The sequence below is a fragment of the Emydura macquarii genome, unplaced genomic scaffold (genome assembly GCF_026122565.2).
Source record: "Emydura macquarii macquarii isolate MOO-44397 ecotype Brisbane River unplaced genomic scaffold, CSIRO-AGI_Emac_v2 contig_431, whole genome shotgun sequence".
In the NCBI taxonomy this organism is placed as follows: Eukaryota; Metazoa; Chordata; order Testudines; family Chelidae; genus Emydura; species Emydura macquarii.
The window spans coordinates 10491129-10509268 of record NW_027130568.1 but is presented as its reverse complement, the minus strand read 5'-3'; the positions used below and the strand labels follow the sequence as shown (position 1 = coordinate 10509268).

General features: G+C 42.1%; 1 long non-coding RNA gene across 2 annotated transcripts; it reads left to right on the top strand.

The window, feature by feature from the left end:
- Positions 1 to 6534: 6534 nt before the first annotated feature.
- LOC137146261 (uncharacterized) lies at positions 6535 to 10280 on the top strand. Of its 2 annotated transcripts, none has more exons than XR_010917883.1 (3): positions 6535 to 6641; positions 8735 to 8796; positions 9667 to 10280. It is a non-coding gene; the product is annotated as an uncharacterized lncRNA (long non-coding RNA). The 2 variants fall into 2 exon arrangements; XR_010917882.1 differs by lacking the exon at positions 6535 to 6641 and adding an exon at positions 7987 to 8174.
- Positions 10281 to 18140: the final 7860 nt, after the last annotated feature.

Genomic DNA, 18140 nt, shown 5'->3' with positions numbered 1-18140 from the left:
GATTAGCCGGGCTGGGGGTGTGCTGCGCGGTGCTGTGGGGCGTGCGCTGCCTGCGAGCCGGGGCGGCTGCGCGGATCGCGCATGGGGCTCTGTAATTATGATTGTGAATAATGCATGGCGATTAATGGTGCTGGGGGCGAGCGCGGATTGGCCCGGCTCCAGCGGACTCAGGCTGCATATGTAAATGAGGGACGGGGCTCAGCAATTAGCCGCTTCACTCCGCCAAATGATGCGTCTCCCCGGCTCCAGCAGCGCCTCCTGCGAGAGGCACTGACCCCAGCAGCAGCGGCGGCTGCAGGGACAGCCGCAGCAAAACACACACACGCACACACCGCGCAGCGGGGCTCCGGTGTGCACACACTTTACACAACATATGTGCGAGCTTCACTTGTTGGGGAAGGTCGTGATCTTCGTGTTCTTCCTCCCCGCCCCCTTTAGCTACTTTTGCTTTGCTTTCTTCTGCTCTCCGGGCTTTTTTTTGCACCCCTCGGCGTCTTCTTCTCTCCTGGCTCCTCTTCCCCCAGAAGTTGGTCTGGCTGGCATCTGATTTCTGGACGTGCGCGCCTGTGTGTGTTCAATTTCGGCTTATGTCGGGAGGCAAGAAACTTTTGTGGGTGTGCGCTGCTTGCTTTTCCTCGCCTCTCCTTTGAGCTTCACATTTTCTTGTATTTTGCTCTTCCTCCGTCCTGCCTCTCTTCCTCGCTGCCTCTTTTTCTCCTCCTCCTCCTCCTCCCCGCTGACTTTTGTTCTCTCCTCTGGGGGGTGGGGGTGGGGGACAAAAACACCAGCTCTTGGGCAGTTTTGTCTTTCACCTCTCCTTCCTTCTTTGTCTTGCAGCTTCTTAGCTCTTTCTCTAACCAGAGACTCCCCGTTGCTGGTGGTGCTGCTGCCGATCACTTCCTGTTGTCCATTGGTAGGAAGTTTTTGCCCCCTCTCGCTCGCAGGTTGGGATGACTTTTTGGTGCCACTCCCCAGTTTTCGCTCCCCCCCCCTCGCCAAACTCAGGTTTTGTGCCCCCTTGGCTAATGACAATAGTCTCTCGCGGTGGGTGCCGAGCAAGTCTTTGATCTCCAGCAAATCAGCTCGATCCAGCCCCGGGTCTCTCTCCCTTCTCCCTCGGGGTCAGGGCTCGGTGGCTGTGCTTCAGTGGGGGGGTGATTCTGGTCTCCCCCCCTCCCCGCCGCCGCCTTCCGCGCCCTCACGCGACGGCCGAAGGCTGGCTTTGCACGCGGGCTCGCCCCACTCAGTGCCCGCTCTCCGCGCAAAGGGAGGAGCGGTGCATGCACACACCGCAGTTGCTGGCTGCCGGTGCTTTCGGGCAGATAAACTTTCAAGTTTGGGAGCGGTGCGGGTCGCACGGCGGCTCCTCCTCCTGCTCCAGATCGCCACCTCCTCCTGCCCCCGCCTCTCTCCCCCCTCCCCCCCCCACGCTCAGCAGCAGCCCGATCCGCTCCCAGCAGTCGCCTCCGAGTGCTTCTCTCGCCAGACACTTTCCCAACAGCGGCTTTTCTCACATCCCCTCCCCTCTTTTTTTTTTTTTTTTTTTTAAACGAGGACGGGCGGGGAAGGGCCGGGTTCCCCCACCCTGCCCCTCCGTTGCCTTGCAAGTTGCACAGCAGCGAGCCCCTCACTCCCTTCCCCTGGGGCTGTCGGCTGGCGCGCGCGTTCGGGGGCGAGGGGGATGGTCCTCCAGGCGGATGCCCGGGGGCGCCGTCTCCCCGAGACCCGGGGAAATGCACAACTACTAGACTTAAGTGACAAGTTGCTTTGGGGGAGGGGGTGGCTCTGGAGGGGAGAGGGGCACGCGCAGGCACTCCCATAACAGCGAGCCGCCGCTAGGATGTACCACATAGTTACGGATGCCTCCGCGTCCGCCGCCTCATCCGCACACAGCTATCAGGACACTCCCCTTTGCCCCCCGCCCCCCATCCCCGACATTTATTTGGTGGGTTTTTCTTCTTCCCTCTTTTCTCCTCTCCCACTTTCCCCCCCTTTTTTTCTTTCCTTTCTTAAAGATTACTTACAACTCAGCCTCTCCGATCTGCTCCCCATATCCCTCTTTTGTTTTGCTCCAATGGCTCTGACAGGCTCCCAGACCCCTTGTTGGGACCAGGAGGGCAACAGCTCACCTTGCAGGAAACAGAAGGGAGATGCGGACAGGGGGTTGGGGACAGAGATTAAGACCAGTGAAAGGGATTTCCTCCTAATATCCGTCCCCTTGTAGCCCTTAAAATACACGGACCTCGGCTTCTTTGGGAGACTTCTTTGTGAACTTCCCCTGCTGCAAGTTTTCTTTTATCTTTTGCATTGTGATATTATCGCTCTGCTTTTGGTTTCTTCCCCACTTTGACGTCTGTAGGAAAACAAAATAAGTTAAAGGCGCCAGATTAGGCCAGAATGAATCGTTTATGGCCATACACACTTTTCGAGATTTTTGTAGTTGAGGTGTTCGTTAAAAAACAACCTAGAAAGGGCAAATCAATGGCTTTTAGATGTTAGACGTCTGTCTGTTTTCTACACTCCATTCATCTGATTCTAAAACTCGACCCCTTTCTAGCACTTCCTGCATTTACAAATAAATACTTTTTGCCGTCTCTAAATTCTACTTTAACTTTTCTGCGACAGATCCACTTTGTCGGAAAGTTTGTCACCCTGAGTGTTTCTAAACTGATATGTCTGGAAACGACATTGATGAGCGAAATCTGATGTAATTTTCCAAAATGAATGTGGAGGGGACTTAAGCACTTATTAAACATAGTGTATTTCCACCGACAGGAAGGGGGTATATTGCATACACCACCTACACACACACACACACACACATATATAAAATGCAGGTGAAAGCGATCGCTTGCCAGTGTTAAAGTAACCTTCAGAAAGTGCAATGGTGAAGGAAATGTTCGGTTTTACATCTTCGCTTTCAGATGGCATATCACTGTACACTTCTACGGACTTGCTTTAGGTGAAAAAGCTCAGCTACCGACTGTGCCTGAAACATTCGCCTGGAATCAGAGATGCTGCACTTTAACCTAGCGCCGGCATCCCCTCCCTCCCCTCCCCCCCCCCCATTGGAATAGCACCAGAAATGTGTCAATTTTCATCCCGTCATCTTCTGAAGGGATTTTGTTGTTGCTCAATCAACATTTTCTTCCTAAACTTTAGCATTTGCTATTTCTCAAGGTCTTTTCGCTTCCTCAGTAGCACAATGATGACTTGTGTGGGATTTTAATAGTGCATTGCTCGCAACGGGTCGTAGAAAACAAGCCTTCGAGAATGTTATGAGCCCGTACTTTTGTTCAAACAGTGTCATATGATTTTGCCAGACGTGAGAGAAACTTTAAATGGAAAATTAAATAATCCAGTCTTTAATATTTAATGAACAATGGAGATCACAAAGGCAAGAAAGGCATAATTACTAGATTTGTATCTCTTGACATTTACATATTCTAGGGTTACACCAAGTGACACATTTTAAAGAAGCGATACACCTCAGCAGTTGATAAAGTTGCAGGGCTCTGCGTCTTTTTAAGCCCCAACTGCATTCACATTTCGTTGAGTGGCTCAGGAGAGGGGAGACTTTGGTGAAAGGATCACTTTTAACCCACACCTGGATATGTCCCTCAGCTCAGGCAGAAGAGTGCTTTTGATCGCTCGGTTTTGTAAATGAGCAAATCATATGGGGAAACTTTTGTAACCGACGTGGGTGAACAACATTCACCCAAACATGTAAAGGACTCGGAATGCAAGTCTAAAGTTATCCTGAAGTGGCTTCTAATCTCTCGGACCCCTCCCCCCGCACTTCTCTTATTAGATGGAAACTTTTTTTTTTTTTCACGATTCTTCTGTTTAATCTTTTAGGCTGAAGTATGAAAACATATTTGTTGAAGTTGGGCTGCAAAAATATGGTCACTTCGGAGGGAAAACCGATTAACCCTCTCGCTCTGTTATGCACGTGTGTGTGAATAGATAAATAAGTAGACTCGAGCATAGAAATATGTAAATGTGTGTATAACCTGCATGTACATACTATCATGAATTTACGAATACACACGGTACACACCCATATTCTCAGCCACATGATTGGTGGGTCTATTAAAATATTTTAATACTGATGGAAAAACAAAAGTTGCTTTTCTCCCCTACAATTAAATCTAATTTGTTAATTGTCTTTCCCTTTGCAATGCTGTTTTCAATTTAAGAAACAACACGTTATTATTTTGTCTGCTTAATAATATTATTTACCAATTAGTATTGTATTTTTTACATTAATGGGACGCAAATTAGGTGTTTGCTTTAATTTGTACCATTTATTCAGGGGGAAAAAAGCCTATCTGTAAAATTGATTTCACAAGGAGTGTACACATAGTTCCCTCTGCATATATATATATATATATAAGATTTGCGTTCATAAACCAACCAAAGAAACCCACATATAGATAAGCTGGATCAGACGGTTTGTGCAATCCGGCTGTTGCCAGTTATTTTAAAAATGTGCTTCAGCAACTTTATTCAGAAGGGAGGTTCAATTATTTGGACTTTATTTTCTATTATCTTTTATTCTTTCTTTCAGTCTGAAGTCTCTTCCCCCCTCTCTAACCCCAACTTTTGTTTTAGGACAGTGGGGTTAAATCTAGCATTATTTTGTGTGCTTAAGGCTGTAACAACTGACCGCTAATTCGTTCTCACTTGAGCAAAGATATTACCATACTAATATTATTATTGGTAAGAAGAGGTAATTGATAACACCACCTGCCACTCTGTAGCAATCACGATGATAAATGTTTCCATCAGAGCGAAATCTGTGCTTGGTCTACCACAGCCTAACCCAAACAGCATGTCAAATGTCAATTATAAAGATGTTTCTTTTCTATTACAATTTTTTTGTAGAAAGCAACGAGCTCCGCCGTCAGATTTATAGAACCAGTCTATAGCACAATCGCTCCTAAAGGGTTTGCCTTAAACATTTGTTAGTTTTCCTTTTATTTAATATCATGTCACTCTTAGATCTAAATAAACATCGATTCATAGACACTCAATCTCATGCTCACACCGAGCAAACCCCAACTACTATCAGTTTTTGTTCTTTACCCTAATAGATGAGATATTAATTTAACAAACCATATTTAAGTAGCCTGGACATTGGTGTATGTAAAAGGTACATACATATCAATATATAATCACAGCATCATAAATTCAGTGTGTATGGTTATCTACTATGCAGACATGCATGTTTATACCGTGTGGACATTTATATATAATATACATATGGTATGTATGCATTTAGATATAGGTTCATATACAATAATATATACACCATCAACATATGTAAATGCACACAAAAACCTCGTTTATATTTACCCATCTTTGTACAAAGCCATATATCACTTAAAATGACTAGTGAGATGAATATTATATATACATTATATACATGGCATAATGTATACATTAGGAACTATAAATAGTGCTGTCAGGCATAAAAACTTTTAGCATCTTGACTATAGATATGCTCAGAAGATTATTATTAGCTTGTATTAATAGATGCAGGCCTCAAAAGACGAAATCAGCTATTGATAATTGCAAGAAGTATACAGCAGCTACTGTATCGATCGGCTTGTCCCTTATTCCCCTGGTATGGGAGAGATAAGAAGACACACTCTTTAGTGCAATATAATTTCTTTTGACCTATCTGCTTGCTACAGACTTATGATGAATAGCCAGAGTGGTTAAAGTCCTTTATCACGAAAGTTACCCCTTGATATAATATTGATTCTTTATAACTAGCTCCAAACACAAAAATCAAACTGTCCACTTGACCATCATCATCATCAATATCATCACAAAGGCTCTGGAATAAAGATCAGGACAAGACTGAAAATGCTTTCTATAATCTGCCCACCTAATCTTTATTTGCTGATGATGAAAAGAAAAGGGAGGAGGGTGCAAGGGTGGATGTCATCTGAACAAATAAAAAAAAATATTTGGTTAAGAAAAGAACCGTTCACCCTCTTAAAAGAAAACCAAATGATGATCAAGGAAGTTACAGATCACTTTCCTCAAACCCTGTTCTATTGCAGGAGGGGAATTAAGAACGCAGAAGGCCCGATGTTATATTTTACTCTTTTCTGAGCAAACTGCTCCGCGTTAGATGCAGGGAATTATGTAAGAAACAATCACGGCAGAAATTATACGAAGTGTATTGCTTGTTTAGAATCAGTGCTAACAAGTCGCTTCCCCCACTTTCCTTCCTTTCGCCGTTTCTCAAAGAGAAACATCATTTCTTCCTAGATCACCCGGTGATCCATTTACAAAAAATTAAGGAAGCAACATGAGACTCGGAAATGAGCTCTTTAGATGACAGATATGAAGTGCTGTATTCAATGCACAGAATCTACAGGGTGTGTAGAGGTACAAACATGTCAAAGAGAGAGCATAATCCACGTGTATTTTCCTTAAATTAACGGTATTTCCCGGTTCCTCTCTTCACAGTAGCAGCATGCTTTTGCTCAGGGTTGCATTAGCACAATCACCAGTAATTACAAGCGTGTGTACACTGGGAGAATGAAGATTGGGAAGGTGGGAGGTAGAACGTGATTCCCCTTCGGAGCAATCAGGACTGGGAAAGGTTTCATTCCATGCAAACGGTATGTTGATCATATTTAATGGGCTAGTTAGACTCGCATTAAAGCTGAAGTGCCATTTCAAGGCAAGTTTGCGCTTTTCAGGCTAGTAGGGTGTGTGTCTCTGTGTGTGTCTGCGTGACAATGATCAAAACAACCGAAGTTTTATTTACTTCGGCCAGCAGCCCCAATTCTTAATAGAGAATTTCCTCCTGATTAGAGAGACTAGAACAGCACGGAGACGCTCTTAAAAATCGGACTGATATTCTCTCACGAAAGGGACAACCGTGTTTTTTAGAGGAAAAGGAAAGTGGCAATGCCCTTACTCAAACCGTCTGCGAGATCCAAACCGCAGAATGCAACTAAAAGCAAATCGGAGGAACTCCCGGCTACAATTGTGTATGTGGGCTCTTCCTTTCGACGTGAAAATATGAAATCATTCCATTGGTATGACACACACACACAAAACTAACATCAGGTTTGCCTGGCCACAAATTCATTCTTTCTTTCTTTTAAGGGGGGGGGGGGGAGGAGAGATCGTCGTGGTCTATAGAGTCGGACGGATCAAAACCCTCCTTTCGGCGCCTGAAACACTCTGACTTGCTCTTTGAAATAATCGCTCCTTGAATCCGTACCGAATACGTGCGACACAGCCAAGCAAAAGCACTTGTCCCGTGGTTACCGGGTGTTTCCCTGCCTCCCGGTGCATGTTTCCCCTGCTGTCTTTCCTTGTGTGTCCCTCTCTCGGAGGCTTTTTCCTGGATGCTTTCCCTAATAGGTACCGCACACGTATGTTTTCTCCTTTGTACTCATCACCCTTAGAGGGGGCTCTCCCTATGGATGTAACCCCGGTGCATGTTTCTGTCTTTGTAGCCGGATCGTCTTATGCCATGTTCGTCCCTTGCACTGGGTGTCCCCCCCTCCCTCGCCGCCTGCCCTTGTCCATTTCCCCCCTGCACTGCGCGTTTCCTCGCCGCTCCCCTTTGTGCCTTGCCCTGCTACAGAAGGGAAGCGTGGCCCCCCTGGTCGCTAACTTCGCCCAACTTCGCCGATGCCCTCTCTCACTCTGTCTCCAACCCACCCGCCAACTTTCCCCCCGCTGGCTATTTCTCCCCCCCCCCCCCACCCCGCAGTGGTGCCCGATCGCTCAGACCGGAGAACCACCGCGGGGTTCCCGTCCTAAAACTGGGCGCTTTCGAGAAGAGGCAGGCGATGCACGCGGCTAGGCTTTTCCACCCTCTCCCTCCGAGGTGGGGTTTGGAGGCACGATGGCTGGAAGGGTAATTGCTGCCTCCCTCCCACCTCCACCATTCCCGGTAGCGCTGGGAACTGGCCCCGGCTAGTCAGCTCCGCGCTGTCACTGCTGCTGCTACTGCCAGTGGCTGCGACGCTAAGCCAGGGAAGCTCTCATCCGAGGCTCCAGCTCATTAAGGGTCACAGAGATGGCAGCGATTAGATCTGCAGTTTATACAATGAATGGGAGGCTAAAGCAGACGTCTGTCTGTCCGGAGACCAGACCCCCCCCCCCCCCAACAGCCCAGCGCCACCCCCTCTGAGGTAGGAGAGGTCATCCAGGAGAGGAGCAACAAAGACAACAATGGTTGTTATTACGCTCACATCTTTGCATTAGTGGGGGCTTAGTCGGCGCGATGAGCATCTCTCATCGTCATTTATTTTCAAAGCCCCTCGCCCCAACTACTTCCCACTCTAGCCTCGCCACCCACCCCGCCTTAAATAACGCACTGAGCTGACAAAAGAATCTTGTAAATATCGATGTCCTTGTCCTTTGAGGCCTTCCGTGCTGGCCCTTCTCCAGGACACACACCCACACACCGCTCTCTAGCCCCCTGAGCTGATCCCTCCGAATCATTGTCCATTGATGTTTTCAGGAGATATTGTTGGGGGATTAAATCAGTCAATCAAAAAAAGTTACTGGCATCTGGTCTGGTGACATATCACTTTCCTTTAATTATAAAATATGTATTGCAAGTAAGCACAATAGGGGGTAGCTATACCTAACATTGTAACGCCTCTTAGTCTTGAGATGTAGGCAAAAGTGAGGTGTCTTGCTAGATGCTGCCGCTAATGTGTGTTGTTCTCTGCTTTCCTTAATACAGATGCAGACCAAGTAGAAGAGGTGGAACTGTGCAAGTGCCTCAGACCTGCTTGTGTGAGAGAGGTACTGCAACATACTTCGGCACAAAGCTGATCAAGTGCCGGGGGTCGCTGTGTTTATTCAACAGTGCATATTTTTACTATGACCTAATGCTGTGTATGCTATTGAATTTAAGAAAGTGCATTCATGCTTCCCTTGGCAGGTCTAGGTGTAAGAGTTGATGACTAACAAAAGTAATATAGATTGGAATCAATTCACCTTATCTGGTAACAAAAAATAACATCTTGTCAGCAGTGTGAACATCCTATCATCAAATGACACAATATAATTTGATTAGTTGAATAAATAATCAGATATGTCCAGAGATATAGGTCACCTACTTGCAAATTAGATTAGTCTGCTTAGTTACAGGCAGCACTTGATTGAGAAATAGCTTCTCCCACTTCCTATTTGGGCTTCCTTTTAGATAGACTTGTCATTTCTGGAATTTAAATGTTTGTAAAAATACTTATATATCTTACAAATCCTGCTAACACCCCCCCGTCCTCCAAAAGTCTCTACCTGTGCACTATCAGATCTGGTTAAACTGTGCACGACTTTTCTGTATGTCTGAGTATTTGAAAGGTTTAAACTATACTCACTATTATGGCCTGGCCTGAGTACAGTTGAGTTGCATCTTACTTTTGAAAAACTGAAGATCATGAATTTTCCAAGTGATTGTGACTAGCTGGGTCTGACTGTACACCAATACATACACACACGCAGGAATGTATCTGGCTTACAGATGTGAAAAAGAATAACAACGTTTTAGGTACTAAGCAATAGGAAAATTTAATTCCTGATTAGTTTTCTGAAGTCCAATGAGAGAGACCATCTAATCAGAAGATAAGGATGTTGGTCTTTAAATGTTAACGACTGTGTTATGTTTTGCAGAAATGGGAGAAAGCTTCTGAGTACAGTCTGAAGCCACTTGAACTTTGTGGGTTAAACTGAATTGAACTTTTTTGCAAGACACTGGTCCATGAAAAGCAACTCCTTTATATTTTTGGTGGTGTCACGTTATATACTCGTCTGGCAGTTAGCAGTGCTCGTGCAAATTTTCATAATTGCATATACTGAGTTCATCTGGAAATACCTTACCAGGAGATGACCTGAATTAATTCATAGATGTAGCCTGGACTAGTATTGACACCAGGAAGAAATGCAGTGAACCACACCTGGAAGCTGAAAGTTTGGCCTATCATTTGTATGTAGCATGTAGTAGATAAAGAAGGCCTCCTACAGAAAAAATAAAAAAAGAAGCTTGAAGGGATGGACAGGGAAGTTGGAGCCACTTGAAAAGAAATAGAAAGGGGTGACCATCAGAAAGAAGATGGAACAGAGACCATAGGAAGATGAAGCTATACAGATGTCAAAGCTGGGTTTCCTGAGGGAAAAAGCAAATTCAAGACGTGTGCTTGTGCATGTGCGAGTAGTGGGGGAAGGGAATGGTGTTTTGCAAAAGGTTAAAGAGAGCGGAGGCCCTTAAAATAAAGAAGTTAAAAGAGGTTTGGAAGTCATAGCTTTTATTCCTTGTCACAGGATATTTTTATAAAGCGCTCCATATTTTCTGATGCATCCAAAGTTTGGTGAGCTCTTTTCAGAAAAGTTTTTCTGCTGTTTGCAAATGCTTCAGGGCATACAGACAGCAAAAAAATAAATAAATATGAAAGCAAAAAATCTGGCTTTGGAAAAGCTCTTTTGCTTTTTAAGACCTTCACTGGTTGACAGTGAATCAAATAGTATATTTTTTTAAATTTTGAATGGCATAATAGTGAACCTTTCCATGTATGTGTATTCCATTCTTTCACTAATGTCACCTGACAACACTCTCATTCAAGGTAAAGCAAAATGGCAGCACTAGTATTGACTTACTGGGTTTTTTGTCAGTTAAAGGTATAAAATGGTGGACTTTTCCAGACAAAATTGATAAAGTATCACCTTTGGATTGTGAACATTTACTTAAACAGTGCAATAATGCTCGCTCATCCTGTGATTTTGGCCATTATGGCAAAATCTCTGCCATTATTGTGATCAAAATCAATTGATCAGTCAATCATCCTGTCTGCCTCTGTCTGCTTACACAGAGAATGGAATTGCAGAACAAACCTATTCTCACTCTCTTTTGTGAGGATAAAGGTATGGTTTGACTTCCTAGTTTGGAATATGTCCTCTGCAGGTATTATCTACATCTACCTGTATATTCATTGTGTGCTTATCTATAGAATGCACATAGCTATACACATATTACAGATATTGATATTTAATCTCCATATAACATGATAAAGAGAAAGCATGCATGTGACATCTCTCTCTCTCTCATACACACACACAGAGCTTGATTTCAAATGAACAAACATGCATAATTTCTTTCTGCAAAATCAATCAGTCTAAGAATTAGAGAGACCGGTTGCAGCCTCTGCCCATAAAAGTAGCTGTGCTGTTTTTTTCTCTCAAAGGTGCAATAGGGTATCAGTGGTTGAATAGAAGAGGTGAGGTTCTTCCCCACAGTGGGAGATTTTAACCCAACACATGATTTTTTGTTTGTATTTTCCCAAAGAAAACAAATGCAGCTGTACCAAATTTCATGACCACAATTTCCAAATGCAAAATCCAGCCCTCAGAGACATTGGGCCAGATTCTGAAATCAGAACTCTGTAACTTAGATCTGTCTAAGTAGGTCCACTATGTGGATGTGTGATATATTTCCAATTTTTTACATGAATAACAGGAACATTCACAGTTTCATTAGACAGTATTAATAAAAATGATAAGGGATGTAAACACTCATGCTTCAGGTCAGAGACAATCACTAACCATCTGGGGTTAAACAATAATTTTACTTGTGGGCAGGTTATTCTATAAGTGTCCTTAGTGGAGTTTCTTGCATTCCTCTGAAGCATCTGATGCTGGACATGGTCATAGACAGGACACCAAACTAGATGAACCACTGTTCTGATCCAATGGAACAATTTATATTTTCCTCTTTGATCTCTAGTAGAGTGTGGATTACATCTATGCAACTTTTCCTCTATGCCAACATAATATCAATAATATTTTAATTTAGTAACTCATCTGAGTATAACAATGTAAATTATTGTTTTAGAAATAGTCTTCATTTTATTTATTTGTTCAGGACACTACTTAGGGGCAGGAGCAAAACTGTGCTGTGAAAGGAACGATGGCTTTTGCAGTTAAGGCACTGTCCTGAGAATGGGGGGCTATGGATTGCTTTCTGTCTGTGCTACAGACTCCTTCTGGGCCAAGTCACTTAACTCTTCCATGCCCCACTCTTCACAGTTGTAAAATGGAGATACAGTAAACATTAATGAATGTAAGATTCTCAGATACTATAGCAGTGGGGACCATAGAAAAGCCAATGAATAAAGTGAACAAAAATTATTTATATAAATTTCTGAGTATGGACTGCAGCATTTTGCGAATTCAGGCATTTCTGTCAGTGAAGTGAAAGCTAGGGCATGCTGTTTTGTTCATAGAGCCAGACCACAGCCTGTGTAGTATATCACAGCCAAAGAGCCAACTTGTGGTGGGTATTTACTTTTGTCAAGAGGCATGCTACATGCCACAAAATGCTGTAAGCCGCATTGCAAGATGATGTAATGCATATAACACGTGTCGGGTTGTGGAGTCATGTGTGTGTTTTTGAGATACATGTCATTGTAATAATTACAAATAGGCTCGGAGAACAGGCACACAGATTTATTTTGTTCCCTATTTCATATTCGCTGAACTGTTTGGACTCTTCTGTTTCAGAGAAACATTTTGTATTTGTCACATCATGCTAATATTAGTCATTAGGCTAGACTGTGTGCGATTGGGCTCTGTAAATACCTACTGGAGATAGCTATATAATGGCCAGTAAATAAATGGACCAGGTTATAAGTCCTGTGGAATAAACCCATGGAAAGAGGCAGCGGGATTGGATCATTTTATGAGTTTCCTTTGCAGAGTTTTCTCTAGATCGTTCTGTCAGGAGCTTTCAGGTTTGCATGTACAGGGGGCTCAGCCTCCAGAATTTGTGAATCACGGGGATGCACTGAGTCCCTAGTCCTCCACAGTAGTTCCAAAGCCTCCTGCCACTTCCTCTGGGTCCTTGGTGGTGCAGCTTCAACATAATTGCACAGTTGTGGTTTTCCCCATTGGCTGCTGCCCCCTAAACCTCTTTCAAAGGGAGTTTCCACAGGAAAAGAAGGCTCTGCAGAAAAGTTAAATGACTACCTAGCCTGGATTCCCTACAGGTTGATTGATGAAGTGCATGGTCCACTCATCCCTAACCTCTCCTACTCTGACTTACTTCTACTTTCCCACACAAATGACTTGTGCACTTGCTGTGTGAAGCTGTTTCTGGGTTCACTGCTGGGGCCATTGCTATGAAACCTGCCTCAGGCTTAGATGTCTTGTGTAAGCTAGCCATAAACAAGGCGGCAGTAATTGGCAGAGTAATGTAACTTGCACTGGCTTTTCGTTGAGTGGATGTGAAAAACAAAAGCATCTTACACCCTAAAAGGATCCAGGGGACAGGATGTTGCACAAGAAACAAGTGACAGGATAATATAAGGTAAAACAGACCTCCCCTGGTATTTTCCATAGCTTTCCCACTGTGCCAAATTTATTCCTGATGTAACCTAATTGAACTCATTGGCATTTCCCCATTGATGAATTTGACCTTCTGACTTTCACCAGAATTGCACCCACTTATGTCAGGGCTGAATTTGATTTTTGCCTGAAACCAAATTGGTGTAAGTTACACTCATTTTGCACCTCCACTGAATCCGAAATTGATAAAAGTTACATGATTTTACCATTTACAGCCATTTTCTTCCCTCATTACACCCAACCATGACATTACATGAATCTTTACACCACCACTGAATTTGGCTCTGCATATTTATGGGTCTATATTAATCTCATTCTTGTAATCTTATTCATTCCTTGTGTGCTGAGATAGAGATGAAAATGTACTTTTTAGAATTAAGAGCAATTTACGGTATGTTGCACTCTCAATATTCAATTAAATAATAAAGATATGAGAATAAAATCCTTTTCCAGCTCTGGGGAACCACTGATGAAATAATCTCCAAATAAGATTAAAAGATTTCAGTGCCACTAAGATTGCCTTTCGTGACCTTAAATGTCATTCACTTCAGATTTAATACTAGTCACTGTATTTTTTGTTAATCAGTCTAGGAAAAATATCAGAACATTTTATCATGATTTGATATAATGGTTTTAGTGTGTGAAAAATTCTTTGTTTGATAAAATTACATACTACTTAATTTATAATTTCCAAACCAGTAGTAAAACCTGTGCTGTATTATGTATTTAAGGCTTCCGTGCCCAACCTGCAAACGTGATTATTCTGCATTGTTGACATCACATTATTATACAATCAATACTTTCCCATGACTTGCATATTACTTGTTCCTCTGGAAATATGCTACTTCATAATTTTGACTGAAAAAAGACATCGTGTTCTCTGCCCAAGTTCATTCCTGATTAGTAATTAGACATTACACACAAAGAGCACATGGGATGAAAAATAATCATCTTTTTATGTAAATCATCAAGGTGATTCAGAATACCTGTAAACTGCGATGATGAAGGTGGAAGGTGGCAAAATAACATTTTTATTTGAGATGGCAGCAATAATTTCATATAAACTGATTTCCCATAAAAACCTAAGTCTAAGCCATGTATTCTGAGCACAGGTTTTGTAATGATTTAGCAAAACTTCTAAGAATTATTAGAAAATGATAATGCATTCAGAGAAATCCCTTATCAACTTTGATAGCCAGCTGATACAATAGTTTCAAGTGAACCACCTGAAAAATTACATTAGAAAATGAAGGGACCATCAAAGAGATTCCTGTGTAAAAGACTTCTTTCAGCTGCCTTTGAAGAGCTGAAAGCTATGGATAAAATCTTGTTTCTATTGAAGACAATAGAAAACACTCATTGACTTTAGTGAGGCCAGGATTTCATCCCAAATTTCTTCTTATTTTTGAAAAATATGCAGATTTAGTTCAGTACACCACATTTCTTCACATTTCAATCAAATAGGAGCTAAAAGCATCAATCTCAATAACCAAAACAGCTAATTAATCTTCAGCACTCTGTTGCAAGGTATGCGAGTGTTGGGACCTCCATTTTAGATGAAGAGATACTAAGGCAGAGAAAGGGAAGGACCTAAAACCTGTTTCTATTGAAGTCAGTGGCAAAACTCTCCGACTTCAATGTAAGCACACAGGCTGTAAGGGTGAAACTCACTTCACCTGCATAAAGGTGAAGTAATTGATCCTTGGGCTTGATCCTGCACTGATTGAAGTCAAAGGGAGTATTGCCACTGACTTCAGTAAGCGCAGAATCAGCCCCTTTAATATGAATGAAATGGAGGAAGGTGTTAGGTAGATGAAATCCACCCCTAACCCAGGACCAGGGCACATGGATGAAGAACAGACCCTCCTTCTTCTCTCCCCTGTAGGTTGTAAAACAATGTGTGTGCTAGTGTGGTGGCCACAGCCGTTCTGCACTAGTTGCATGGTACAAGAGCACCACTCTATCTTCATTAACACAGATCCGATGGCTGTTGTCCACTCCCAATGCTTAGAAAGATTGATCAATTATCTCAACCGGCCTGTGTTGAGTGGCTAATGCAGAGGCACCAATGCTTCCTTCCATTCTGTGCTGCTCTAAAGTGACGCTAAAATGGTGTGGAAGGATTTGCACTAAATGGTGAATTTAAACGTAAGTGGCTTGCTCCAATTCACAGAAGACAGTAACAAAGTCAGAACTAGAACTTAGGCTTCCTGATTCCCAGGCCTGTGCCCACTCTTTTTTTCTCTCTCTCACTGTGTAAATATCTCTGTCTTATACAGTCTTGTGATATTGATTTTGATGGTGAGTATCACAATCACAGAGACATTTTTGTATTTCTAATTCTGATCATGTGAAGTCTAAAGGTGGGATTCACAAAGGTACCGAGGCAATTAACTCCCATTGAAAACACAATAACAATTACAATACAGATTTGCTTTCTGCTTGATCAAATTCAAAACAGTTACTGCTAAGGGCAATATTCTCCACTGGTATAAATCAGCATAGATCCATGGTCTACAGATATTAGTTAATTTAACCTGGCACCGCTACTGCAAAGTAGCATTATTATCCCTATTTTACCTGTAGAGAAATCGAGACACAGATGTTAAGGCCAACATTTTCCTACCTGAATTTTTTGAGTGCCCTAGCTGAGACATCTTTTCAGACATGTGAAGGACCACAGCCCTTAGGTATTTCTGTGGTAGGACCAACATCAGAACTCACATCTCATGAGTCGCAGGCTAGTTTAACCATAAGGTCATTCTCACTTTCTCATTTATAGCAATGAATTCTATGTAGGGCTACCCTAGGAGACCATTTAGAAGTTAATGTAGAATAATGATGTTTTAGCAGTGTTACCCACAGGCCAAATGCTGCTTCGATAGTCTAGTGACTACACTTGCGTCATATTTGCTTTCAGATGCAATTTCAAGTTTTAAAACTGATTTGTAAAGTCCTATGTAGTTTGGAGTTTGGCAACATGGAAGACTCTCTCTGTTCCTACAGGCTACTATAGCAATCGAGGATAAATGGGAAGTTTTGCTCATAGTCTTGGATTTGAATGGTTGAGGCCTAGGAGCGGGATGTTCTCAGTGGAGGACCCTTGGCGCTGGAATTTTGCTTCCCTCATTTTTCCATCAGAACCTACATTTGATAATTGATCTCTGAACTTAGGTTTGATCTTTTCCTTGAGAGCATGATTGCTGGGGTGGTCTAAAGTTAAAGGATGTGTGACTGTCTTTTAATATTGACATTCAGGAAATGATGTATATTATTTTTAAAAAGTTAAAAAAAGTTAATAAAAATAGTTTTGCACTTATAGAGTGAACAATACTTTTATACATTTTAATAAAAGAAAGTCAATATGACTTAAAAGTGAAGAGCAGAGTTGTATGGGAACTAGAATTTCCATTTTCACAGGAACTTCTGGAACTGTAAAATTTGTTTTTTTCTGAATCAGAATAAAAACAAAGAATTTTGGCATCGCTTTCAAAACAAAGTTTTTGATTTGTTGTTGTTTTAGGTCAATTGACATCTCATTTTGATTTCAAATTTTTCAATGTTTTTAAACTTAAATAAACTTAAATAAACAAATAAATGTTGACATGAAAAGTCATTTAGAAATGAAAAATTAAAAACTTTCTATTCTGAAAATGGCAAAACAGAACATTTCCACTTCATTTACATTTTTTTACCAAATGAAATTTCATCTTAATTGACACATTCCCCTCAAAAGTTTCAGTTTCAATTCAATGGAATTTATGATGGAAAAATGTTCAGCTGGAAAATTTTCAACCAGCTCTAGTGAAGAATCCTATATCCATCTGAAAGCATAGAAGAGATATAGATAGGGAGAATATAATTACCGATATTAGAATTTGGCTAGGATACCAGGGCTAAAAACCCTTTTGTGTAAGATAAATGAATTATTAAGGATGACAAGTGCCCAGGGCCTTTATTTTACTTCTCCTTCAAAAAATAGCACCTTCCACAGCACAGTGTCCCTTAACACCATGATGGGTGTTGATTCAATACTGTCTTGCTAGGAAGGGGTAAGAGTGCCACTTATTGAGGTCCTAATTTAGGAAAGTTTTTAATCATGTGTTTAACTTGAAGTCAATGGGACTGCTCACATGATTAAAGTTAGGCATGTGCTTAAGTACAAAATCACCTGTATCACCCCTGCAGTTCTTGGATGTCTCCTAGCCAAGTATTGACCTAGCCTGACCTTATATACTTATAATATCTCACAAGACTGAGCTCAAGAAGATGTGGCTGCAGGTGATGGAGAGCTATAGCACTGGGCTTTCCCTCCATCTAGATGAACTATCAGCTGGTCCACAGTTTTATTACACTCAAAAAGTAAAAATATATATGCTGTCCCACAACCCTGGGATTATAGGACAAACATATGTTTTTTAAAAAATCAGTTTTTGTGGAAGTCAAGAAAAATACATTATTTGGGCAAAGATTTTTGTCTTCCTTTTAGTAGTTCGCAGGAAGTGTTGATGTGCAACTCAGTAATATATTTAAATATAGCCAGGATCACTATCTTACGGCAAACTTCTTTTTCTTCTGGCCTTTAGAAGGACTAGTCACAGTCTCATTTCTGCAATTGCGAGAATCATAGAATCATGGAAGATTAGGGTTAGAAGGGACCTCAGGAGGTTATCTAGTCCAACCCCCCGCTCAAAGCAGGACCAACCCCAACTGAACCATCCCAGCCAGTGCTTTGTCAGGCTGCACCTTAA